Source organism: Mesoplodon bidens, assembly GCF_964165515.1.
Source record: "Mesoplodon bidens genome assembly, contig: HAP1_SCAFFOLD_103, whole genome shotgun sequence".
Lineage (NCBI taxonomy): Eukaryota > Metazoa > Chordata > Mammalia > Artiodactyla > Ziphiidae > Mesoplodon > Mesoplodon bidens.
The window spans coordinates 534,953-554,554 of record NW_027672700.1 but is presented as its reverse complement, the minus strand read 5'-3'; the positions used below and the strand labels follow the sequence as shown (position 1 = coordinate 554,554).

The 19,602-nt window shown below is 45.5% G+C and overlaps 1 long non-coding RNA gene across 1 annotated transcript in view; it reads right to left on the bottom strand.

The window, feature by feature from the left end:
- LOC308609801 overlaps positions 1-19,602 on the bottom strand; it is a 189,045-nt gene that overhangs the window by 151,282 nt on the left and 18,161 nt on the right. The window lies entirely within an intron of this gene.

Sequence of the window (19,602 nt, the reverse complement as noted above, 5' to 3'; positions counted from 1 at the left end):
CTTAAAAAAAATAAAATATCACTCTTGAAATAACAATTGGCAGACGATCATAAGCTTTTTTTTGACTTCATAAACACTCTTAACAACTTATTTAATACACTATTGTCCAAGCAAGTTGATTAATAGAGAATCAAAAACATACAACTTGAAGTAGAAAAAAAAAAAAGCTGTATTTATGAAGATGTTTACAATAGTTTATTTGAGGTTATTTCCAATTTTTCACCAATTTAAAAAATTGACCTACTCAATGAAACCATGTGAATGCAATGTTAAAAAGTATAACTATGAATCACAGAATTTAAATTTAGTATGAAAAGATAAGAATGGCAAATTATATTGAAGCTATGTGGAATTATGTTTATAGACAGCAGGAAGAGAAAATTAAAATGTAAATATTGCTTGATAGGATAATGGGATTAGAGGTGGTCTTTTAAATTTTTCATTTTTATGCTAATACCTTTATAAACCCCAAAAATCTTCAAACAACACATTTTTTAAAAATTGTGGTAAACGACACAAAACAGAAAATTTATAATTTTAACCATTTTAAAGTGGACCGTTCATTGTTATGAAGTCAACAAATTTTTAAAACTTTCAGAGGGCACCTGAATAAAAGATGTGTTGTCCACTGGTGATTTTAATGTATCTGGTATATAACTAAAGTCACCACAAAACCCTTTCTGGGAAATTGGCAGATCATAAACATAAAAAATTTATTTTGCTTTTTATTAAACCTTATTGTTTTGCTGTTTCAATATTCAAATTTACTCACAAGAAAGAGTCAGTTTCATATTAGATTTGGTTTCACAAATGCTGCTCCTGCTATTCATTCTTATCACCAAAAAAAAAAAAGACTATTTGTGACTAACGATAATATGTTACAGAAAATAAAAAGTTAAAAGGTTTTCAATCTGCATATCTGGGAACCTAAATTAAAGCATCACACAACATTTTCAAAAACAGAAAAGCCATTTGATTTGACTCAAATCTTAGTTTTAAGATGGCAGAAAGTACCTTGATAATTTTCTTTTAAGAAAGAAAGAAAACCAAGCCATTAAAGAGAAATTCTTCCAAGAGAACTGAAACATGCTATATACCTCTGACTTGGCACTCCTATCTGGAGAACTTGTTTGGTAACTGTTTTCATCACAGAATGATCTAAAGTAAAATGAATTGAAATTAGAGTAATTATTTTCCAATGAGTGGCTATTTCCATTTAAAACCAAAAGCCAACTAATTATTGCTTTTCCCAGACATTTAAATATGAAATCTACATTATATAATTATACACTTATTTCCCCCTTTGTGTATTCTAATTTCTTCCTCAGAAACCTAAGATGCCATCTTGCAGACTGCCCACAGTGGCTACTATTTTGGCAGCAGCAAAGGTCAACTTGAAACATTTTGCATCTGAAGTGGCTTTGGATACCTTTGGATACAAAGTACAGTCTGAGCACCGTCCAGACGCTTAGATACCTAAAGAGCATCTAAGATATCAAACCAGGGCATCCAAGATAACAAACCAAGTCCTGATATTCCCTCAAAAGCTGCTCCTCCCATCAGCTCCCTTCTTCTAAGTGATACTACCCAGTTGCACACATAATCATCAACGACTTGTCTCCTTGTTACTATTTCCTTCATACCTCACATCTATCTGCAGGTCTTGAGAGCTACACCCTCAAAACACAACCTGAATTCAACCACTTTTCATTTGCTGCAAACTTCCAACCTAACCTAGGCCATAAACATCTCTTATTTGGAGCACTGTGATAGTCTCCTAACTGGTCTCCCTGTTCCTCTTCTTTTTTTTTTTTTTTTTTTTTTTTTTTTTTGCTGTACACGGGCCTCTCACTGTTGTGGCCTCTCTCGTTGCGGAGCACAGGCTCCGGACGCGCAGGCTCAGCGGCCATGGCTCATGGGCCCAGTCGCTCCGCGGCATGTGGGATCTTCCTGGACCGGGGCACGAACCCGCGTCCCCTGCATCGGCAGGTGGATTCTCAACCACTGCGGCACCAGGGAAGCCCCCTGTTCCTCTTCTTTATCCTCCCAAGTCCCTTCTCTATACCAGGTCACCTTATTCAGATACGATTTGGATCATGCCTTTTTCCAGTTCAAACCCCTCTACTCATTTAGAATAATCCACATCTTTACTCTGGCCTTCAAGACTTTACAAGAGCAGACCCCTGGCTAGCTCCTTGACCTCATGTCATACCACACTCTTCTTCACTCAGTACTCTGCCCAGATTGGCCTCCTTGCTTTTCCTTAAATACTCCACCCACCTACATGCCTACATACTCATTGCCTCCTTGTCCTGGAATGTGCTTACTCCACATCTTCCATGGCTTGCTCCTCTCTTCATTCAGGTCTCCGTTCAAATGCCACTTCTCCAGTGAAGCTGTCCCCTAACAAACCTATCCAATGGAGTCCTACCTGCTCTCCCTCACTCTCCTTACATTAAGATAGTTTTGCACTTCCTACTCTCTAAAATTATATGACTTATCTGTTTACTCATTTCTATCTGATGTCCTTCACTAGAATGTAAGTTCCATGAGGGCAAGACTTTTTGTCTGTCTGGTTCACTGCTTTATCCCTAGTCCCTAAACCCGTCTCTGGCACACAGAAGATGATTACAAAATTACTTGTGAATCTGACAAATGAATAAAGTACTCCTGGCAAGAATTCAGAGGTTGCACAGGAAAGAAAGAATGCTCTTGGTGGAAGCAGGCTTAGTATCTAGGTTCACCTCTATTCAGAGTAGAGATAAGAAAAATTGACAAGTATAATTCACTTTAGTTAGTACAGTAGCTGCTAAAAACATAAGGGAAGTGCAACACTAGAAAAGTACAGTTGAAGCTTGAACAACATGGGTTTGAACCTCGCGGGTCCACTGACACACGCATAGTTTTCAATACATATGTACTATCGTCCTACATGATCCAAGGTTGGTTGAATCCACAGATGTGGAACCACTGACTATAAACTTATACCCAGATCTTGAACTGTGTAGGGGTCGACACCCCTAACCCCACGTTGTTCACGGGCCAACTGTATATGATGAGGAAAGTTAAACACATTAAGTTTTAAAAAACTGTCAATACCTGAACAAATTGTTTTTGTTTTGCTATGTGTTCATCAATTTAAAAAAAGTGACCACATACCAACAAGCAGATTTTTTCTTATATCCAGAACGAGCAGAGTTCTGTTGGTTTCAGGGGCCTTTAGTAAAGCCTTTGCTCCTTCACTGGTGAGGCCGCACTGCTGCAGGTCAAGTGCTTTCGATGAAAGACAAACGTCACTTGCTAACTCTACAGATTTAACATATAGACAACTCTCATTTTCTCACGTGTGGAAGAGTCCTGCACAAGACAAGTCATGGCAGGTTTGTAATTTTGGGTATGGAAAAAAACAGAAACATATATGCACACACATAATGCATAATCCAATTTAAAAACCTCTTCTTGGATGTGCAGTGATAACCCTGGCTTTAGTACCAATAAATCATACAACGTATTTTACAATTACAGAACTGAAGAATAACTGTATATAACCTATGAGCAAAAAGCATCACAAAATGAATCTCAGTTCATAATTAGCAAGGGCGGCAGGGGCATGTAAACCTCACAAGCAAAACCTGGTGGAGCTCAGAAATGCACTGCATTCTTTTGATCATGATCTTCAGCTCCAAATCACACTTGAAACTAGTTCAAAGGGGAAAACAAAATAGAAGAAATGTAATAACTGTTAGTTTTAGAGGAAAAAAAGACAAATCTAAGAGGATACAAATAATAAAAACTTTCAACAATGTGTGAATAGAGAATACATACTAAAAACCTATCATGAAAGTAGGATGGTCAAGAACCCTCGCAGTAAAAGGTCAGACAAAACCCAGAAAAACTGATCATGAATTCTAGTAGTTCTGGGGCTGAACAACCTACTCATTTAAACCAAAGGGATCATCACTAAAGCACAGGGATTAAAAAATATTACATGAAAGGAAACTATCATGAGTCTTTTGTTTAAGTGTTGTGTGGACCATCACATTAAAATAACTGGAGTCTTTCAACACCCCCATGACACACAGAAATAGCAAGTCAGACATACGGATCTGACAGGATATGATACAACCCTTACAAACTCTACTACAGAAGAATGGACACAGGGTATAATTAACCAAATAGCCAAATTAATACAAACAGCCAGTAAACCTCACCAGTCAATCAAATGAATACAAAATAAAACAAAATGTGGTTATTGTCCTATCAGATGAAGCCAAGATTCTGTAAGAAAAGCCTTTAAATAATGTCTATACCCTTTGGATCCAACAACTCTCTTTCTAAGAATTTAACCAAAAGAAATAGTCAGAGATATAGGTAAGGATATATATCAGAGTACTATTTGTAACTGAAAAACTGGACAAAGCTTATATACAAGAATGGATAAGCTATGTGCACTGTGGCATATTCATATAATGGAATACTGAACAATCACAAAAAATGATGTAGGAGATGCAAATTTACTGATTTGCTAAAATGCTCATACTAAATTAATTGAAAAAAGTTATAAAATTTGGAGTAATCCCACTTGCATAGAAAATGGACAGGTACTCATTTTTGTAGTTTCACATGTTTTTACAAGTGCTACAGGCCAGTGTTTGTGAGAGGCAGGCTTCCCATCTACTGTTGGGGTGGACTACAAATTGGCATAGCCTTTCTGGGTGGTAATTTCGCCATGTGTATCAAATGTCTTAAAAATAGGTCACACTTAGTCATTCCACTTGTAGTACCTTATTCTACAGAAGTAATCCCGATGGACACAGAGATGTATATACAACGTATTCACATTGTTTCTGACAGGGAAAAGCAAACTGTCTAAATAGAATTGCAAAGAATTGATTAAACTATGGGACATCAATACGACGCAATACTACATGATATATCTTTAAGTGAAAAAAGCAGGAATGTGAAATAGCAAGTATACTACAATTCTATTTTTGTAATCCCTAAGTGTACATATATATTTGTAGAAGAAAAAAAGACTGAAAGTATATACGCCAAAATGAACAGTGATTATATCTGGGTATTAAAATTATAGGTTCTCTTGTAACTCTGTATTTTCTGTAAAGGATATATGCAACTCTTAGAGAAAGTTTAAAAGCAAAATAAAAGCTATCAGTAAAATGAGGCTTTAAAACATCCTATCACAATAGTATCATGCCAAAAGCTAAGCATATTAAAAATTCAATATTTTCAATTTTAGAATTTCCCTCTAAGCCATAAATCCTCACTAAGAGATTCTGCCAAAGCACTTGCACCCAGGTCACCAATGAGCGGGTTGCAGTTCAGAGTGATGCGCCTCAAACCAGCCATGCAGTCAAGATCACGTCTCCTGGAATGAAGACTCTCAGCCCAGGTTTCTTCATGCCTTCTGGTAGTCTGATACTTCAAAGATTTAATGGGATGAAATTAAGATGCTTGAATAAGGAAACAGGGTGTGCCTGAGTATGGCTTCTTATGTCAGAGATTTACACACACACACAGATCAAGCATATATGCCAGGAGCATCAACCTGAGAACTTCAACAGTCACTTCTGGTTTACGAGTCCAGTGAGTGACCCAGATTCTGCTCGGTCAGTGATTAGATTCTAGCCACTGCATTTCCTGTTTCTGAACACTTATGTAAAGTTGGACAACTCAATTACAGTCTATGAATTATTTTCCTTATCTTCTAAGTCAGGGAATTGGTTCTAAATTCTATCTTTGCTGAGGCCCTATATTTCATCATCCTGTCCTCCAATGGCCTCCAAACACCTGACTGGGCAAATCATAAGAAAACTTTTTAATATGCATCTTATTTATTAACAAATTATATACACAAAGTTCCATACATAGAATTTATGTACATGATAAACTACACAGATTTTTAAAAATAATACAAAGGTAAAAATGTTCTAATATTTTCTTTTCCTAACTCCTAAGGCATTATTTTATTTTACTTATTTTTTTATAAAGATTTATTTATTTATTTGCTTGTTTGTTTGTTTGGCTGTGCCGGGCCTTTAGTTGCAGCACGCCGGATCTTTTAGTTGTGGCATGTGGGCTCTTAGTTATGGCAGGCACGTGGGATCTAGTTCCTTGAGCAGGGATCGAACCCAAGCCCCCTACATTGGGAGCACATAGTGTTAACTGCTGGACCGCCAGGGAAGTCTCAAGCATTATTTAAAAAACTATATTTACAAAATGTATCTCACATGCTACCTAGGGTGTGCACACAAGCTTTAGAGGCCTGGACTATGCAGAGCCAGTTTGATGTGCCTTGGGAAAATAATGGTTTGACATTTAAGCAAAAGTACTGTCTTGAAGATATTCAATTCTTTATATTCATAAAGTAAATTTTGGTAACAGGGAACACTGACTGTCAATGAAAAAAGTCTTATTACATTCCTGAAAATGTAAAAGACTCAAAGTGCCTTTGTTACTCTATAAGGAAAATCATTAGTGTCATTTTTCTATTAACAATAACTTATTAAAGCTCCAAGCAGAAACAACAGCAATCACTTACACAGAGCTTAGTATGTGCCAGGCACTATTTATACAAATAAGTGCATTTAAACCTCATAATGAGGCATAGAGGTTAAGTGATTTGCCCATGGTCACTAGCTATGAAATGGGAGAAAGGGAATTTGAACCTAGGCCATTTGGCTTCCGCACCCAAGTTCCTGTTTTCTACCTCAGGGGTCAATGGACTTGCCCTGTATAGGCTCAAAGAAGTTTTCAATTTTTAAAATCTAAATTTAAACATTTCCAGATTTGTGGGCTATACAGTTTCTGTTGCAACTACTCGGCCCCACTGGTGTAGGGTGAAAGGAGCCATAACTACCACGTAAACAATGGGTGCGACTATGTTCCAGAAAAACTTCCTTTACAAAGCCAGGCGACGGGCTGGATCTGGCCCACCAGCCAGAGTTTACCTATCCCTGATCTGCACCATCAAACTATTAAAAAGCCTTCATGTCAAATTATTAACTAACTTTAGGCCTAAATACAGTCATTATAACCACTGTAAAGTTGTTAAGGCATTATTTCAAAAACTGTATTTACAAATTGCTGATGTACTGACTTTTTTTTTTTTTTTTTTTTAAATTTTATTTATTTATTTATTTATTTATTTATGGCTGTGTTGGCTCTTCATTTCTGTGCGAGGGCTTTCTCTAGCTGCGGCAAGTGGGGGCCACTCCTCATCGCGGTGCGCGGGCCTTTCACTATCGCGGCCTCTCTTGTTGCGGAGCACAGGCTCCAGACGCGCAGGCTCAGTAGTTATGATCACGGGCCTAGTTGCTCCGCAGCATGTGGGATCTTCCCAGACCAGGGCTCGAACCCGCCTCCCTTGCATTGGCAGGCGGATTCTCAACCACTGCGCCACCAGGGAAGCCCCAGTACTGACTTTTATTAGTTTAAAAACTACAACAGCTAATAAACACTTGATTCATTTAAGTCTTGAAGACTAGAATGGCATAGTTTCTTCACAGTATTACAATAAATGTTTTCAGTAAAAAAATACATAAAAGTATTATTACGTATTATATATTAAATCTCTTATTTCTAAAATTAAGTGGACTATCTTTCCTAAATGGTAGAATCCCAAACTGAAAACTGGTCATATTCTTTCAGCAAAATGAAAGCTGTGCTCACATGTATCAAAAGGCAAAAATTAGGGCTTCCCTGGTGGCGCAGTGGTTGAGAGTCCGCCTGCCAATGCAGGGGACATGGGTTCGTGCCCCGGTCCGGGAAGATCCCACATGCCACGGAGCGGCTAGGTCCGTGAGCTATGGCCGCTGAGCCTGCGCGTCCAGAGCCTGTGCTCCGCAACGGGAGAGGCCACAACAGTACCACACACACACACAAAAAAAGACAAAAATTAACTGCCCTCTGTATCAATATATTAATGTGTTTCAATCACATATGTTTTCATGAAAGTTTAAACATAAAATCACCTTTAAGATCTAGGCCATGTGATCTGCTCCATGCCATGTCAGAATACACCCCGTGACGTTTACTTAACTTGTCTTAAGTGTGATAGAATTCTTTATACCTTGACAAATAACTAAAAGGAAAAAAAAAAACCCACACACACAAAAGATGAAGAGCCTATACATTTGTCAATCTTGACTTATTTGCTTTTCTTGAGTCAGTTGGAGGTTTATAGCCACATTCTCAAAATCATTAACTACAATCTTCCCAAACAGGTAATTGACGAACAGATGCATTCTAAAACTTGTCAGTAACAAAGTGCTATTCCACTTTACAGCAACAGTTTAATTCTATTTAGATACTAAAACTGAATACACTGAATACTGCAAACTTTATTCCCAACCACTCAGCAAAGTACTACATACCTTTTCAGATATAGGAAAAAAAAGAAAAAAAAAAAAAAGCATACGATTCTTCCTATTTTCATTTCCAAAGATACATCCCAATCTTAATGATCAATCAGCGATTTAAACGTCAACTGTAAACCCAGTATACTGCTGCTAAGCAGTGTACTAGAGCAATAGAAGAGAGAGGACCTCAAACCCTCTGTTCCCTCAAATTCAAAGGCAGGCTTCCTGACCCCTCCAGACCACTACTGGACACAGGGAAGGCACACTAATGTTTCAGGACCCCAACCAACAGTCACCTGCTTTGTGATTACTTCCATGACACACCCTCACCAACACCAGAGTTTGCTGCTCCTACGGGACGTTACATGTATTTACTATTTTAACACATACCACAGTGCATCATAATTATGATTGCAGATAGATGTTCTAACAATTGAAAGAGAATGATGACTTTTTTGCTCTTTACATCTTGCTATTTCCCTTCCCATAATATTTCTTGAAGCGAAACCATAAAATATAGACAAACACAAAAAACAGAAAATATACAAAACGTGTGCTTTGCACCTTAACGCAAACTTAAGTAAAATTAGTTCTGACAGTATCCAGCATGACAAACTTCCATGGTACAAATGAGAATGGACCAAGGTTTGAGCAGGTACAGGAGATAATCCAGGCATGAACAACACCAAGGAAAGGTAGACAGGAAGTAACATGGTGTGTAGGAAATCACGAGACCAGTCTGATGGGAAGAGACTTAAACAAGACTGAAACTCACTTCCTAAACCTCCATCTCCAACTGGACAATTCGCAGGACACAGGTGCACCAAAGTGGCCAATTTATTCAATCCCTTTAATATGGAGGAAGAGTTTAAAATTTTACTGGTTTAATTTGCCCCCAAAGCAACTCTCAACAGTTATGGCCTCTGTCGTCGGAGCTTTGTATGAAATTAAGTCAAAGTGTGGAGCTCCTTTGCCTTTTTTTTTTTCTCCTTAAAAAAGAAAAGAAACAATTGTTCCGAGTAAAAACAAACATATTCCGAAGCATGTGTACATTGAAAAGTAAAGAAACTTTATTAACAACTTCATAAAAACTGACTTAAAATTTTAAAAAGAAAAAAACATGTTTCAAAGTCCTTCCGACTGGAGTCGTGTCTCATCGTGTCCTTTCTTTACAGAAATAGTCGTATTAGGACACATATGCACAAGGATTAACACCATGACACACTGTACACGGCGGGCCCCGGCGAGCTCACCAGGCGTCGTCTGAGTCCAGGTCTCTGGGGAGGATCCACTCCACGGATGAGCCCAGCAGAGTCTGAAGCTCGTTCGTGAACTCTACCACATCTAAGAGCTCCTTACTTTCCGGATTAAAGGACTCCAGGTCTTTGGGGCAAGAGAATAAGAGACTTGCTGACACTTGCCGGTAGAACTCGGCCTCCGCGATGGTGACAATTTCCACATTTGGAAAATTGCAGCGGAATATGCAGGAGGACATTTGCAGTTTCTTGAGCAGGTCTGAGAGCAACAGCCAGTTACGAGGCCTACACCAGAGAAAGGACAGTGGTTTGAGTTTCCGGCAAAATTAGAGGCGCTCCCAACTATAAACTACCCGTCTCCTGGCGGTGAAAGGGCCTGCTACTTCCACTTTGATTACCCCACCCCCACCCCACTTCTCACTGTCCTTAGAAGATCTACTACTTTTTTTTTTTTTAATTTTATTTATTTATTTATTTTTGGCTGCATTGGGCCTGTTGCTGTGCACGGGCTTTCTCTAGTTGTGGCTCGCGGGCTCTAGAGTGCAGGCTCATTAGCTGTGGCGCACGGGCTTAGTTGCTCCGTGGCATGTGGGATCTTCCCGGACCAGGGCTCGAACCTGTGTCCCCTGAAATGGCAGGCGGATTCTTAACCACTGTGCCACCAGGGAAGCCCGGAAGATCTACTTCTAGCGGGGGAACTCTGGACTCATGTGCATGTGTTAAGAGACCACCTAGGGCAGATCAGCCAACTTAGACAAAAGCAGGAGCAGTGCCCCTGAACCAGCCTCGTTGCAGGCCACCACAGTGCTGCCTTGGCTCTGGCCACAACTCAGGTCACCCCTCTCCAAGTAAGTGCACCCCGTTCTAGTCACTGGGGAAAACCAGTCTGTATGCCAACCCAAGGGAGATGGCAAACACCTCTTTGACCTCTCCTCTCCTCCGGCCCTCACGGAGAGAGCATGAGAAACACTCGAGGTCACCTGGCTTTCCTTGCCTTTCCCACACCTCCAACCCGCCCCTCAATGCTGCCGGGAGTGAGGCTTTTTCGAGAAGGGAGGTGGTACAATCCTTCCTGATACCCTGCCACGCTTTATCATCTCTATCCCGAATACAATGTCACCACAAAGGCAGACACGGTCCCAGCCTCAGAGTCCAAGGAGGATGCTACTCCTTAAGCACCGGGGTCAACACACAGCAGAGCAAGGTTTCCTGATGTGTTCACTCCGAAGGGTTGGTCATGGGGCACAGTGGCCCGACTGTGGGGACAAGACTCGATCTAAGCAAATCTGAAGACACATAAGATCCCAGGTGCCACATACGGCTTTCTCTAATCTTATACGAGAAGAGGGTACACATCAGTATTGTCCCGTGGACCTCACGCGCCTTGGAAGGCCCCTATGGTAGCCGTTTGGGGAGGATCCCTTCCCCGAGAGTTTAGTGACTGAAACTGTGCAATTGCAGTCGCTGACTCCCGTGTCCTTTGGGCTCTAGGGGTGTGTTCCAATGAGGGCAGTTGGCTGGGGAGCCCTCCCATCCCCCAAACTTTTCTGGAAAAGTTCCACTGCATTATGTGAGGTCGGTGGACACTTGGTGAGGAATTCACTCACCCCCCAACCCATCCACCCTCATCTGCTGAAGGGGATTTCTAACTCCTGCCACCCCACAGAGCAGCTGGGCTGGCTCTCGACCACACGCTGGCCACGCTCACCCCTGAGCGACGGACACCTGGACGTTATAACACGGCAAAACGGGGTCTTCGGAAAATTCAGATTCCAATAGGTCACCATAGGCCTCGTTGCTGTCATCCTGGTCCTCCGGTCCTGGGGGATTTGCTAAAACATCGTAACCACTTTCATCATCTGGTTCTAACCGGGGGGGCAAACAAGAGAGAGGTCAGTAAGCTGGAGCAAGATTCCAGCTGTTCTCCAAAAAGGACCCTGGAAAAATTCTTTCCCAAGCAAGCCCTGCTCACAGCACCACCCCCACCCCCACCCCCACCCCCACCCCCACAAGCCCAACTGAAACGAACAAGGCTGCTCACCACACACACAGCTGCCAGAGAACTCCGAAGAGCAACCGGGGTTACCGTCGTCAGGAGCCTGCAGGTTATTTCAACAGTGTGGAGAGAGAGGGGGAGAGAGAGAGAGAGAGAGAGAAACAAGATAACGCCTGCTGGTAAGAGGCAAATGCTGCTGGAGTTCGGGAACATCTCACGCTGGGGCTGGTGTCACCTCCTGACAAGTCCCACTGCACACGCCTCCAGGTATCTGACTGAAACCTCCCCACGCGTCCACCCGCCTTCCTGAGGGACTGCCCGCCTCACCGCCCCAGCCTGCCAAACAAAAGCTAGCCTGGCTAGCTAAGAGTTTTCCAGCCCCCCACCTCGCAAAACTCAAAGTATGTATCTCTTCTTTGACAGACTAACGTTGGGCCGCTTTTCCCAGTAAAGGGTCACTTAGAGTAAACGGGGGGGTGGGGGTAGGGGGAACCCAGGTGAAAGGCTGTGAAGTCACCGTCTAGATGCTTGAACAAGACCGTGTCTTGACCTCTGCCGTACCTGTTAAGAACTTCTCCAGAAGTTCGCTGTGGTTCACTTTCTTGATGGTTCTACCTGAGTATGTAGCCAGGGTAGGAACAGCACCGTAGGAGAGGAGCAAGCGGACAATTTCGAGATGATCATTCTTAACAGCATCGTGGAGAGGCCTAGGAGAGGTGCGGGGGATTACACCCGTGCACGCGACGCTTGCTTCTAAGGACACGGGGCAAAATCGAGCGTGTGCGGCCAAGCCTCGTAGGCGCGCTATTTCACCGAGGAGGTGAGTGTACGGTCGCTGCGACAAATTACTCTGTTATTTCCACACATAACCCTTTACGGGACAGGTGAAGGGACCATCTCAGGCCTAATTCTTCAATGCAAATCTCTCTTAATGCATGGCCCAAGGAGGAACTCAGGCCTAGATGAAAACGTTTCCAATGAACTTAAATAGTGACAGACTGTAAGAAGGTAACGTACGGAGGGGTGGGGGGAAGAATCCCAGCATCACGGAAGCAGATACGACAAGCCATTGTTATACCATTACAAACAAAACCCAAAAAGTGCAGTTTGTCAAAGAAACTGGGGGCAAAGTGGAACCTCTCCTGAAACCAACTTGGAGATGAGTGATCAACCCTCTCGCCCAGAAGCAGTCGACAGGCAGGGCGAGTTCTCAGGAGGATACAGAGTCCTCCTGCCCGTGTCCGCTGGGGTCAGGAACACTGTCCGCAGTCCCATCCAGAAAGGATGCGATTTGGAAACCACGAACCACCAAATACCTTACAGTTTTGCTAATGTTATGACCGTCAGGAAAGCCCCAGTGCCCTGCCTCGTGGTGGCATCCCAGGTACAACCAGGAAGATGCTTGGGCTGACTCAGACCTGGGCCTCTGGCCAATAAACCGAGGTCAAGGACAGAGTGGGGGCCAGGCCCGGGGATGTGGGTGGACACGGCAGGTCCTATCAAGCCAGTTGCCACTGGACCTGTCTGTACTCCTGCAACTTTCAACTCACATATATGTTCAAGAGTGAGATTCAACAGACGCTGGTGAAGAGTCCAGGGTCTTAAAAGAGAACACCCCTGATTATTCATGCAGGCTCAACATTTTCAGGGACCTCTGTCCATAAGAGTGTCACAGAGTTTTAAAGTTCTATGTAAATTTGCCAGAAAGATCTGTCCGATTCCATTCTAGAGGACTCCACCACCAGTGTGCTTACATGGCACTCACTCTCCATCTTTCCTTCTGGGGTTCCCCGCACACCCTGAGAACCACTGCCTATGCCCCAGCAGGGCCAGGCCAAGAGCAAGACCGCCACTGACCCGGTTCCATCCTGGGCACTGCAGTTGACATCGGCGCCATATTCAAGGAGGTGTCGTACGATGTTGAGCCAACCTCTTGCACAAGCCTCGTGCAGGGCACAGTAACCCGCGTTGTCGCGGTGGTTCACATCACAAATCTTGTTCTCCAGGCAGTACAAGACCACTTCCTACGGGGAGAGGAGAGGAGAGGAGAGGAGAGGAGATACCATCAGACAACCATACAGTGAACCTTGTAAGGGTGACCTCCCCATAGCTTGGCGGTGCCCACTTTCAAAGGCATACATCCTTGGGGCCAAAAGCCCACCATAGCGCGGGCAGGCGGCAGGCATCCTGGTCGGGGGTGAGAGTGTGTGAGAAGGGCTTGGAGATGCAGACAGTGTTGTCTAAGGCTCTGCTGCACCAGTGGCCTGGCCATGGGCAAGTTACCCTTGAACTTCTCCAAGCTTCCACAGGGCTGCTGAGAGGACGCATTCGGATAGCGATGAAAGCCCTCAGCCCAGGGGCCGACGTGACCAGTACAGAAGTGTCACAGCTGCTAACATCTTAGATGACACATTGCCAAGCACAGACCATTCTCACTTGATGGGTCTGTTCAGTCAGTGGCAGTGGACGATAACACAAGTTTAGATCAAAGTATGGATGACCAACACTTAAAGAGAGCTTAAATCAGCCAGAGAACATTCCCCAGCTTAGAGAAGCAGGGACACACAGGTCAGCTACATCCTCGCGCCCCCTGTTAAGACCCCAAATCAGAACCTGGGCCTCAGATGCTCTTGTCTGTACGTTAAGTAGAGTTAAAGAGAAGCTCTCTCCCTCCATCCTCGAGGAATGACACAAAATGCCTCCAATAACCCCACCCTCTATTTTGCCTCACTCCACCCTCTCGGGGCAGAATCAGTCTAATATTCTCATATTTACTCAAGTTAATGACAGGAACCTGATACACCACAGGCTGCAACCTCCACATTTCAAGAATCAAATAAAACATTCACCCCCGCCCCCGGAGATGTTCTGTGTCAACACTGTGCATTAGAATCACTGTTATTAACCTTATTTCTTTGGCTTGTTAAAATATTAATATGAACCACTCCCAGTAAGCAGAGCAGGAACTTATTCAATGTTTTATTACCTTAAGAAAGTTTTCAGACACATCGAAAGCATTTGCCACCAGAAAACACATTATACTGTTTATACTGGGTAAGTCGTGCCCAGCAGAGAGCCGTCAGGTTCTGAGAGCTGGGAGTAGGCAGAACGTGCATGTGGCCCAACACATGGTCTGCTGGGTAAGGGGGGATGGGATGGGGTCAGAACAGGCCTCCTTGTGACATCTCTCAGGTAACTCATCTGTTAAACCTAAAATGGGGGTCATTCTAGCCGCCCATAAGTGCGAGATGGGTTCTGTAAAACCTTTTATGCCCTTTGGAGGACACGCCAATCAAAGGTGACCACTCACTTGGGAGCGAACTAGAATGTTCCATTTGCTTACCACGTGAACCTAATGGGGCATGCTGGTAAACCTGGCCATTGGTGCCCTGTTACTTCAGGTCACTGCAGCAGCTCCCTTCCAAAACAAGAGGAGGAAGAGAAAAGGCACGCCCACGAATGCATTTCTCCGTTTACATCCCAACCTGCCAGAAAGCCCACAATCCTCTGGGCTCCCAGGCCACCTGCCCCGAGCCCTGGTATCCAGGATACCGCATGAAGCTGCTGCTCTTTTAGCAGGCCCTCACTAGCCAGACTTGAGTGGACGGCTGCAAGCTAATGAGTTGTGTGCGCCAGCCACGGAGAGGCCCTGTCACGTGGCTCTGGGATCAGGTCTGAACGCCACCAACTGCTGTGCACACATCAATTTACTCAACCCAGGGTTTATTTGCTGTGACAATCATGGCCTTCACCTGGAAACCTTCATCACTACTAGGGCAGATTCAAGGGTACCTAGAAATGAAAGGCCGTCCAAGCTGGTGGGTAAGTCAACTCTCTTCTCCTGGAAGATGGCAGCAAAGGCAGCAGTAGCCCCACGGCCAGGTCAGACTTTTTGCCACGGGCTGTCCTAACTCAACCACGTTGATCCCACTGTTTACACAGTGCTTCTCATTCCCCAGATGAGGACGTCTTCTGTCACCCACAGGAACCCAGGAGCTACCAGGAAAGGAAGGTAGTACTATCCTCATTCAACACTTGGAAACTGAGGCCCAGTGATATTAAACCCCAAGTTCAATTAACATGAAGTACTAGACCTAAAACTCAGGTCTTTGGTACCTGGTCAGCTGGGAAGATTCAAAAGGCCCAAGAGGGCCCCAGTTAGAGGGATGCAATCCAGCTGTGACCAGCACCCCACAGGCCTTCTCTGTTGGGGGTCAAGTGGGCTAACTACACTCTCCTAGCTAAGAGGGTGATGGCCTCTAAATGGATGGCAACCGTCGCCACCAGCACTTTCTCTAACTGAAAGGTGAAGAGGCGGGGCGAGTCTGTCGACGCAACACATTCCTTGGTTTATTTTCTCCGCTAGAAATAAACGGGAGTGTCTGAAGGGCAGCCCAGCCATTCCAGAGCAAAGTCAAACTGCTTTTGTCGGACAGCTCTCTGTTCAGCGGCTATAAGCCGAATGCCACTACCCGCAAAATGTAACCATAAAGGCCATAAGCCCGACGTTGTGAGTTAATTAAATGCCTCATTAACTTTTTAAAAAACATGACTTATTCAATTCATAGAAAATTTAACCATCACCGCTAAAGGCACAAGCATGTGGTTGCACACTAGCGTTTTAGCCTAAGAAATAGAAGCCTTTTTCCCAGGAGGGAAAGGTTTGAGGTCTTTGGCCACGCAAGTGATCTATTTAACTCGGATCTGAAGCCAGAGTGTGTTTCTAAACTTCCAGAACCACATTATCATGACATAAAGCTCAGACAGCCTTTATACTGCACATGGTATCTTTGGCTAAGCAGAAGAAAATAACCAAGAATGCTGAAGACAAAACTTCAGGAAAACCCTCCCAAACCACACCCTTATCTGCTTAAGCAAACTGTCCTTCAATTTGAAAAGGTTGAAGCTGCCACATCTCCCAACTGGGCCTTCATCCCAACATTTAAAATTCTGCCCAGAGAAATCCCAGAAACTTGGATTCAAAGTTGAAAGCGTTCATCTACTTGTCACAATGTTCAGCATCAACACTGGTGATGTGTGGAATCTACATATTGAAATTTACATTTGAAGAAAAAAACAAATCCGACCGTAAACATTCCCAAGGCTTCCTGTGCAATCAAAGGCCAGGTAGCCTAAAAAAGGATGGATCAAGTGCCCCTTGGTCCAGGCCTCAGAGCCACCAAACCAAAATGGAAACTGTCTTAGAGGACCAACGAGGGTCTTTTGACGTCTCTGGTCCCAAAGGGAGGCTGCTGGAAATGATGCCAAGTTCACAGGTGGGGCTCGGAGCCCCACCCTCCACGGCGGGTGCAGCAGCACCCCGCCCCCCCATCTCCAGCATTTGCTGGAAGCGGGAGTCTACTTTCTCAACCCTAACCCAAAAGTTGGGGTTAGGGGTCTCCCCCCCACCTCCAGCGTTTGCTGGAAGCAAGGAGACTATCTTCTCAACCACGGGGGGGTCTAGCTCAACACTATGTGCAACATCTGCTCTGTCCTCCTAGGCGCCCGCTCTCAGCTCTTGGGAAACCAACTGGGTGCTCCTTGGACTTCACCTGCAAGTAACTGCGCTAACTACCAGAAAGTGCTCTCTAGCTAATGGAGAGGTCTCCAAGAGACGTGTAGATATAAACAACAGCACATTCAACCCACAACAACAACAACAAAGCACCCCAAACTAAGCATAGCCCTAGTGCTTCCAACTTCCCACCCACAGTCATGCCTTAAGGCCAAGGCAGGCACACTTCCAAGGGCTCACGGCACTATGGACCGGGGTGGGGGGACACGACGGGAGACGGGGGACAGGGGCACAGAGCTGGCTGAGGGTGTGGGCGCCAGGGCTCCGGGCCAGCCTGGGTCCTGCCACCCCAGTGCTCAGCCACACCTCCACGCTCAGCCTGCTGAACCGCGTTTTACTGTCACCATTCAACTCCCAGAGGGCTGATGCCAGCACAGAAAAATGCCTTTGTCCTGTGGGCTATTACATCACAATTGCTACTGACAAGTATGGTGGGGGAACTGCACAGGGCATGGAGAGTCATCTGTCTCACAGAGGTTTTGAACTGTAAAAAGGGCAATTCCAGTGTGAGCCAGTCTTGCTGAGGAGCGTGGTGGGCTGTGGAGCACGGCTGGATTGCTACCTGTACGGGTATCAGCTAACCCCTCTGAGGCTCAGTTTCCTCATCCGAGAGTGGGCTAGTACGCGTTACTCCCAAGTGAACATGTTAAAAGGGTGAAAGGAGTTACTACAGATCACACGGGCTTAGGCAGATATCAGCTATCTTTCTATGTTGCTCTAGCAATAGAGGCCATCACTGTCATCAGCCGTGCTGGGTTGGGATACAGCAGTGTGGACAGGGAGTTTTGTGCAAGGCTCAAGCCCTGCTCCCCGCCCATCAGCCCTCGGCTCCCGTGCCCTCTCAGAAAGAGACTGCTCAGGTCTGCCCCACTCCCACCCCTACTCTGCACAGACACTTCCCACCCGCTACCCCACAGGGGCATCACTCTGCCCCAAACAGCACAAGTTAGTAGAGCTAATAACTACTCTCCTACTCTCCTTCTTGCTATTCAGAATCCAAAAGGGCTCATTAAAATTCCCCTGGTCGCCAAGCCCTGGGTTAGGTCAGATTTTATATCAGAGATAAGTGAGCCAGACTGGCCGAAGCAGCCTGCCTGCCTGAACGGGAACGGAACATCAGAGAGGCCTGCCTTTCTTTTCACACCACGACTGAACAAGCCACCAAAGAGCCCGCAGTGTGAGCGGGAGCCAACGCAAACACCCTGCTGGAACACCCAGCCCAGCCCGCCACGTGGAGGGGGCTGGGCTCTGAGACCCGCCCCCCATCCCCAGCCAGTGTGTCCCCCACCCAAGGAGCAGCAGCCGGTGGATCCTGATCCGGGGCACCCACAAGGATGCTCACCTCGTAGCCAAGCCGGGAGGCCTGCTGTAGGAGGGTCTCGCCCGCGTTCTTATTGACAATAAGTCTCCGCGCTTCCGGTGGCATCGGGCGGGACTGGGTGGTCTCTGGAGGGGAGCTTGACCATGTCAGCTGCGAGGCCTGGGAAGCTGGTAACAATTGCTGCAAACAGTCCAAGGCCTTCTGGTCCTGCTTGGCCGGCGAAAGATCATAGCCGGAACTGGGCTCAGGCCGCTTTCAAAATCTCCGGACGGTCACCTATCACGAAACCAGGCAGCGCACACATTTCAGGCTGTCCTTCCTCCACCCGCCTGGTTCGCCTCCTCCCTGAGTTACAAACCTGAGTGGAGGAAAGCACTTTTCCTCCTCTCAGTCTGGGGGAGGCGGGGCGCGAGGAAGGGGTTGCATTTTTACTAGCTGGAAACTTCACCACCACCCAGGAGACACGTCCCCTAGGAAGGGGCAGGGACGTTTTGGGGGGAGGGGTTCAGGAAAAGGAAAGCTTTGTCCCCAGAAGCAGAGAAGCAGGCAGGCGGGATGTGCCTGCACGGGCCCGGGGGGCGGGGGAGAGCCAGGGGCAAGAGGTACCTTGCCATCCGCATTGTCCACCTAGGAGTCCCCTGGCAGCGGCAAGCCCCGCCTGGGCTCCTGAGGGATCAAATGCTTGGTTTTGCACGGTCGCTTCCCGGATGGTTTCTCGCTGTTGTCGGTGTATTTCTGCGGCAGGGGCGAAGGCTGCCAATCCATTTCTTCGTCCATGCACAGCACATCTGTCAGGGGGAGAAGCAGCGGGCGTTACACAGTTGTAGCCGGTGAGGAAAGAAAAGCCCATTGTTAGCACTGATCGTTGGAGCAGCTTCAGTTTTTAAAGATATACCAATTATGTTTTCAAAGCGCTAATATGTTAATCATCCCACATTCAACCGGCAAATAGGCTAACCCACGAAACGCCAAATGGTAAGTCGCTTCAAAGGGCCGCAAGAGAGGGCAGAAGCCAGCCCTTCGTGCGCTCCCGTCCCCACCCGTGGGGGGCCTGGGTGCTCGGGACAGGGCGACTG